The sequence below is a fragment of the Leucoraja erinacea genome, unplaced genomic scaffold (genome assembly GCF_028641065.1).
Source record: "Leucoraja erinacea ecotype New England unplaced genomic scaffold, Leri_hhj_1 Leri_185S, whole genome shotgun sequence".
NCBI classification, from domain to species: Eukaryota; Metazoa; Chordata; class Chondrichthyes; order Rajiformes; family Rajidae; genus Leucoraja; species Leucoraja erinaceus.
This window is the reverse complement of record NW_026576086.1, coordinates 1,749-9,345: the sequence shown is the minus strand read 5'-3', so window position 1 is coordinate 9,345 and position 7,597 is coordinate 1,749. Positions and strand designations below refer to the sequence as shown.

General features: G+C 51.2%; 1 pseudogene; it reads left to right on the top strand.

Annotated features, from left to right (window-relative positions):
- Positions 1 to 6,434: 6,434 nt before the first annotated feature.
- LOC129716201 (U2 spliceosomal RNA) lies at positions 6,435 to 6,614 on the top strand (annotated as a pseudogene).
- The last annotated feature ends 983 nt before the right edge of the window (positions 6,615 to 7,597 follow it).

Genomic DNA, 7,597 nt, shown 5'->3' with positions numbered 1-7,597 from the left:
GATCTCAGAGCCATTGGCCATTACCACTCGGGCAGAGAGACTTCAGAATGCAATGGAAGCCTTCAAGAAAACATGAGCTTGGCTGGGAACGCCTTGTTGGGATGTGCACAGATGGGGCACCAATCCATAGTCTTCAGACGAGGGTTGGAAAGCTAGACTAGGGACAGAGTAGAGGGAAGAATGCAATCGGGCTTTTTCTCAAGATTATTAGATAGTTAAAGAAATGTATTTTGCGGGCAAAAAGGTGGAACGGGAACGCACGATGGCCAGGCAACAATCTGTGCTGTAGCGGGGCAGCGCAGCTAGAAACTAGAAGCCCAGGAAGCAGAACGATGGTGGTTGCTTACCTTAAACGCTTTCCAGTGCCGTGCAGCCCACGGCCAAGTCCAGTAACCGCCACCGACGTCCAGTGAGTGTCCAGTGCCGTGCAGCCCACGGCCAAATCGCCACCAATGTCTCCGAGGGGCAGCATTATTTGGGGGGTGACACATGTAAGCGGTGCAGCCCGTGAAAATGTCAAAGCCAGCCAGTGAGGACAGCCCTGTAAAAGTATATATTTATTACTTGGACTCCAGAGCCAGTCAAGTGGCACGGGTGAATGACTTGTTGGGTGGACTTTACGATTGAAAAATGTAAAAGGATATACTGAAAATTGTATGTATAGTCTCCGAAAATATCGGTATATTATTATGTTTGTTTAAATTAATATTAGTATGTTGTTCAGTAAATCGATTATTAGTATCCCTTATAAAGGTATATTAGAAATAAATTGATTATATAAGAGGATCAGTTAGTAGTGAATTTTACTGGATAACTGGATCAGTGATTTATTTAAAGGAATTAGGAGATTAAGCAGAGGAACAGAAAAAAATCTTCAGCAAATTCTTCAAAGTCACAATTGTCGACTCTGCCAATCAAGTCGCCACAATCGGGGTGATGTTGGTCTGAAGAGATGAGACTGAGCTGCACGTCAACCACAGCGAGTACCACACCGCTAAGGTAGGACTCACTGACTCTGACGGGGGCAGGGGTGAATTTAGCACCATTGAGCAGCCGGAGGGCCAGCCATGGTTTGGTCAATGTGGCGGACCCGTCCCCCCGACAGAAGCCCTGACCGCACGTTCTGGGAGCGTGGTCTGGAGGGCGGCCGGCGCACTGCGCTGTCGGCTGTGTATTGGCAAGGCCTGTGTCTGTCTGTCTGTCTGTCTGTCTGTCTGTCTGTCTGTCTGTCTGTCTGTCTGTCGCTAGTGTGCCTAGATGGGTCGGAGGGTACGTGGGTGGCACCAGGGGTAATGACAAGGCCTTTAAGGATTTGTCACGAGCCAGGTGTAAGGCTGAGGAGGAGAGGCAGCAAGCAGCAGGATGGATGGCTGGCTGGTGAAGGGGAAAGGCAAGGCCAGGTGAGCAAGAAAAGTTGCTCTGAGAAGCCTCTCACGTGCTTTTGATTTGACTAAAAAATACCCCAAATTTTTCCGGTTTCTCTCTAATTTAATAAAAATGTGCAAGTCTTCTTCATATCGAGTTTCAGGGGTGATTTATATAATTTTTTTTACACAATATGTGAAAATTTCATGTCGTTTGGTGACTTGGGTCACGAAACTGCGGAATAAAGCTCCTCGGCCCACAGCCTAAAAGGAATTGCAGAGAACATTGTGCCAGAGGACGGCACGTTGTGTGCCTGAGTTGCAACAGTGTAACCGTGGCTAATCTAATAGTAGGGAATGTGCCCCAGTTAGAATCTGGTTATACTTTGAGGAATGGACCAAAGTCTTAGAGGCTTGGTTCACTTCAAATGATATCACTACAGAAGAGAAGCAAAGAGCATTGTTCCATAGAAAGCAAGGGTTATCACACCCTAAAGGCATTGCTGCAGCCAGCTAAGCAAGTTAGTAAAACGAACAAGGAATGTAAGGAGGCTTTACATACTCACTTCTTACACTCTAATACTGCAAAGATGTCGATTTTATACATGCACACAAGCAAATGAAACCCCCTGTTCCTAGGGGGCGAGAGAAAACCATCCCAGTTGCAAGGAATGCTGAAAGCCACGGTGGGGGTGTTGTGTTTGCCAGAATTTGCAACTGAAGGAGATGAGACGGAGCCGTTCACACCTTTTTGTTTGTTTGCTTTTTTTCTCTGTGTCATTACAATGGCTCAGTGGCTGTGCTTCCCTTGGAGGGGCTGCCTTGCCTGTATTTGTGAGGTGCAGGCTGGCAGGCCTCACCAAAGATCTTATAGCGAAGCAAGATAGGCTACTCCTGCTAAATGCAATGGACTGACGTGTAGTACGCTATGGAGGGGATCATGGGCATTTTCCACGCCCATTTTAGCAACCTGAGCCTACCTAACCCGACCCGACTCGCACTGTAATCAATGTTGCGGGGCAACAGTTTGTGTGGGTCAGATTCATAAATCTGTCAGTTCAAACTTCTTGTCAAGAATAAAATTTGATTCTGGTAATTGTCTTTTTTAATGTTTTTTAAATCATTTCTTTTTAAATGGCTCACAAACAGTGTTTGAGTTGATTTTGTAGTAACCGGAACCGACCCGACTCGCAGGGTGATTGACAGGGGGGGACTTTTTGTGCGTGATTATAGGGTTAGATTCATAATTCTGTTTGTTCATAATTCTGTTGATTCTTTGGCTAAGATCAAGTGTAGTATCAGTTCTTATCAGTTTTGTAGTAAAAGAGAGCATCTGTTCTTCTAAGAGCAGTCCTGGCGATCCATTACGGACAAGAGCTGCAGATTGCGGTGTAAAAATCGTAGCAATGGCAGCTGCAATTGGAGCGAGAGGACAGGGTATCCGCAATACCCTGAGGATTAGCGTGAAGGACCTCAGCGAGGGCATGCCCTTCAGCCGAGACACGTTTGTAAAGAAGGTCTTGCTGGAGACCTGCAAGTTTGAGCCCAGGGATATCTACTGCCTCCAGGACTTCCCGGGTAATGGATATTTCGATGTCACCTTTGTACTTCCGACGGGATGGCAAAAGTTTATGAAAGATCTGCAGGAGAAGGGGAACGAAGCTCCGATGTCCTTACTAAAGGTACAGCCGCTCTTCACCCTCCCAAACCAAAAAGAAAGGACGATCACGGTGCACATGTTCAACCCACATGTGCCCGTAGTGGATGTCCTCACCTTCCTTGCTCGCTACGTCGACGGAGCAGGGAACTGCGTGGACGTAAAGGACCTGCATGGGATTTGGACAAGCAAGAGGCAGGTCAAAGTAAAGCTGAGGATGGACAAGGAAGGAGCTCTCCTCCACCCTCCCTCGGTTTTCGCAATTGGAGGGAACAGAGGCTACCTGAGTTACGTGGGGCAGCCCAGACTATGCAGAAAATGTAACAAACCTGGGCATGTGGTGGCCCAATGCACTGCAGTGGTCTGCAAAAACTGTAAAACGGAGGGCCACGAGACCAAAGACTGCCAGGCCAGCAAGAACTGCAACCTGTGTGGGGAGGGAGGCCACCTTTACAGGGCCTGCCCAAAAAGAGCCTGCTCATACGCACAGGCAACAAGAGGGGCGGTTTCCAGCCTCCCCAGGGCAGGTGAGACACCCCCCACTACCACTGCCAAGCCCCCAGCAGAAAGGGGAAATAGGGATGAGGACAGCCCAACCACCTCGAGCCCTCAAGTGCCAGAAGAACACCAGCACCAAGCCCAGGAGGGAGAGTCAATGGAGGAGGAGGAGGGAGGAGAGCAGAATTGGACGAGGGTGAGGCATGGAAAACACCAGAAGGGTCACAAGGAGCAGAGGCCAGAAGGGGTTGGCAAGCGCAAAAAACCCCCCAAAAAACGGTCTCTCTCCCTGACGGAAGGCAGCAACCTCTCCTCGTCGGAGGATGAGGCAACCGGGAAACCCCACAAGAAGAAAACCGGGGAGGAAAGGAGAAGGTCCATGCCGACTGTCCACCAGCACCAGGAGACAGAGAGCAGAGCAGTGGTCGAGGGGCACCAGCCCCAGGAGATCGGGAGCAGAGCAGCGGTCGAGGGGTACCAGCCCCAGGACATCGGGAGCAGAGCAGCGGTCGAGGGGTCCCAGCCCCAGGACATCGGGAGCAGTACAGCAGCCGTTGGGCCCCAGGCCCTGGAGACCGGGATCATCGCAGCAGTCGGTGGGGCCAAGCTCCAGGGCATCGGGAGCAGTGCAGTGGCCGTTGGGCCCCAGCTCCGGGAAACCGGGAGCATTGTAGAGGCCAATGGGCCCCAGCTCCGGGCAACCGGGAGCTTTGTAGCGGCCGATGGGCCCCAGCTCCGGGCAACGGGAGCACTGTAGAGGCCATTGGGCCCCAGCTCCGGGCAACCGGGAGCAGTGCAGCAGCCAATGGGCCCCAGCTCCGGGCAGCCGGGAGCAGTAAGTTAGTCACCGTGCCCCAGCCACGAGAGACGGGGGAAGCGGCGCACCCAGAAGGGGGTAAAACGAGCAGCCCCCCCCCCAACGACACCTCTGGTTACGACACAGGAAACCCAACTCGTTGAGGAGGGCGGGTACCTGAGCCCAGGACAGGTGCGCCAATTCACTGAAGCGGTGGGCATGAGGGAACATGAAAGTGGTCAGTGACTCTAATGGAGCTGAAACTGGCATCCTTAAACGTGCGCAGTGTGAAGAGCACTGCGCGATGTGTTAATGCCTTACAGTACCTGGCCAAGGTCAAGGCAGATGTGACTTTTCTGCAAGAGTGCGGGTTGCCACACCTCCGCTGCTATCGGAGGTGGTCGCGATGGTGGCCCCACGGACTGTCGGTGTGGTCGGGGGGCAATGACTGTCGTGCTTCCGGCCTGGGGATCTTGCTGCGGGGAGGGAACTTCGCCATCACTGAGGTCAGGGAGGTGGTTGCGGGGCGTCTCCTCGTGGTGGATGTTATGTACCGTGGTTCTCCGCTCCGGCTGATAAATGTGTATGCCCCACCCGTGCGGAGCGAGCGGCTGGCCGTTCTCCAGCAGCTCCCAGTGCTGTTGGCCACGTCCCGGCAGCTCGTTCTGGCCGGTGACTTCAACTGCATCATTGATGCGGCTGGACGATCCGGCAGTGCCGACAACAGACTGGACATCACGTCCAAGTTCCTGATGGAAACGGTAAAAGACGCAAAGCTGCACGACGCCTTCAGCGACCCTGCAGGCGGGTCACAGCCGCGGTTCACCTGGTCGAGATCGGACGGTTCAGCCCGATCCCGGATAGACTTCGTCTTCACCACGAAGGCCGTCACGGTGAGACACACCGACCTCACGCCGGTGTTCTTCTCTGACCACTGCCTCCTTCAGGCTTCCTGTCACCTACAGGAGGACCGGAAGGCAGGCAGAGGGACATGGAAGTTAAACGTGAAGCTGTTGACCCCAGAGAACGTTGAGGAGCTAAAGAGGGACTATGCATGTTGGAGAACGGTGAGGCCCCTCTTTGACTCTCCGACACTCTGGTGGGAAGCAACCAAGGAGAACATTAAGAGGTTCTTCATAGCCAAAGGGGTTCAGAAAGCAAGACAGAGTCAGAGGGAATTGTGTCAACTCCAGACAGATTTGCAACAACTGCTCCTTCTGCAGTCGAGGGGGGTGGATGTGAGGGAGGAACTTAGAGAGGTGAAGGACCGGCAAGCTCGGCTCTTTACCTCTGAATCCTCCAAGATCATCTTCCGATCTAGGGTCCGCCATGTGGAGCAGGATGAGACGTGCTCACGTTTCTTCTTCCATAAGGTTCACAGGGGGAGCTCTGTGATCAACAGCCTTAGGGAGGAGGACGGCTCGGTAGCATCCTCGCAGACAGACATGCTGAGGGTCTGCAAATCCTTTTACACGGAATTGTATGACAGAAAGGCCACAGACAGCACCGCCTCCCAGAACTTCCTGTCCTCTATCACGGAGGTCTTGGAGGACAGCAAGCGGGAGAGTCTGGACCAACCACTGACCCTAGAGGAGCTGACTGGCTCCATCCGCTCCTTTGACTCGAGTAAAACTCCCGGAAGCGATGGCTTACCGGCTGAGTTGTACTCGGCTCTGTGGGACTGGGTGGGCCCGGACCTGCTGGAAGTGTACAACGACATGCTTCTAGCAGGCAGCATGTCAGACTCCATGAGGAAAGGCAGCATTACCCTAATCTACAAGCAGAAGGGGGAGAGGAAGGATATAAAGAATTGGAGACCCATAACATTGTTGAATGTAGATTACAAGATCCTGTCTAAGGCCATCGCCAACCGGGTCAAGTCTGCTCTGGGACGGGTAATCCACCCGGACCAAACCTGTGCTGTACCTGGCAGGAAAATCTCAGACAGCCTAACGCTGCTGAGAGATACCATTGCCTACGTGCACGGGTAGGGGACTGTTTGGTGAAATTTGAAAAATGTAAAATATTGTACTGAAAAAACTTGTATAGTCTCCGAAAATGTCGGATGAATTTTGTTTGTTTGAATGGTTCAGGAATTGTATATATTTATCAATGAATAAAGTCTATTTTGAAATTTAAAAAAAAATCTGTTCTTATCAGTTTAATATCTGATACGTCCCTTATCTAGGGACCATATATTAAATTGATTTTTGGAACAGGGAGATGGAATAGGGGCTTGCTCCGTCCACTCCACGCATCGACCCAGTATTGCAGTGCCTCTGGGAACGGTGCACTTCCCTTTTGGGAGATTTTCAAAGTTCAAAAGAAAAGACAAAAATTCCTCCTCACACTTGCTCAAAAGCTGCGTGTCTGCCTGCTGCCCTCTCTCACTCTGCGTCTGCGTGCGTTCGTGTCTGTGTTGACGGACTGCTCAAGTCAAATGCTCAAGTCAACCTTCCTTTATTTCACCAGTGGATACTTTCAAGGGAAAAGAGGACGCATTTCAACCAAAACTTCCTGAAGGAGAAAAAAATCTTCAGCAAATTCTTCAAAGTCACAATTGTCGGCTCTGCCAATCAAGTCGCCACAATCGGGGTGATGTTGGTCTGAAGAGATGAGACTGAGCTGCACGTCAACCACAGCGAGTACCACACCGCTAAGGTAGGACTCACTGACTCTGACGGGGGCAGGGGTGAATTTAGCACCATTGAGCAGCCGGAGGGCCAGCCATGGTTTGGTCAATGTGGCGGACCCGTCCCCCCGACAGAAGCCCTGACCGCACGTTCTGGGAGCGTGGTCTGGAGGGCGGCCGGCGCACTGCGCTGTCGGCTGTGTATTGGCAAGGCCTCTGTCTGTCTGTCTGTCTGTCTGTCGCTAGTGTGCCTGGATGGGTCGGAGGGTGCGTGGGTCAAGTCAAGTCAAGTTTATTTGTCACATACACGTACGAGATGTGCAGTGAAATGAAAGTGGCAATGCTCGCAGACTTTTGTGCAAAAGACAAACAACAAAACAACCAAACAAATTATAAACACAATCATAACACACATATTCTTTTACATAAATAAATAGTGGAAGGAAAAACGTTCTGTAGAGATAGTCCCTGGTGAGATAGGCGTTTACAGTCCGAATTGTCTCTGGGAAGAAACTCCTTCTCAACCTCTCTGTTCTCTGTTGTGGGCCGAGCATCAAAAATGTGTCTAGAAAAAGGATTTTGTGAGCCAAGTCACCAAACTACATGAAATTTTCACATATTGTGTAAACAAAATTATATAAATCACCCCT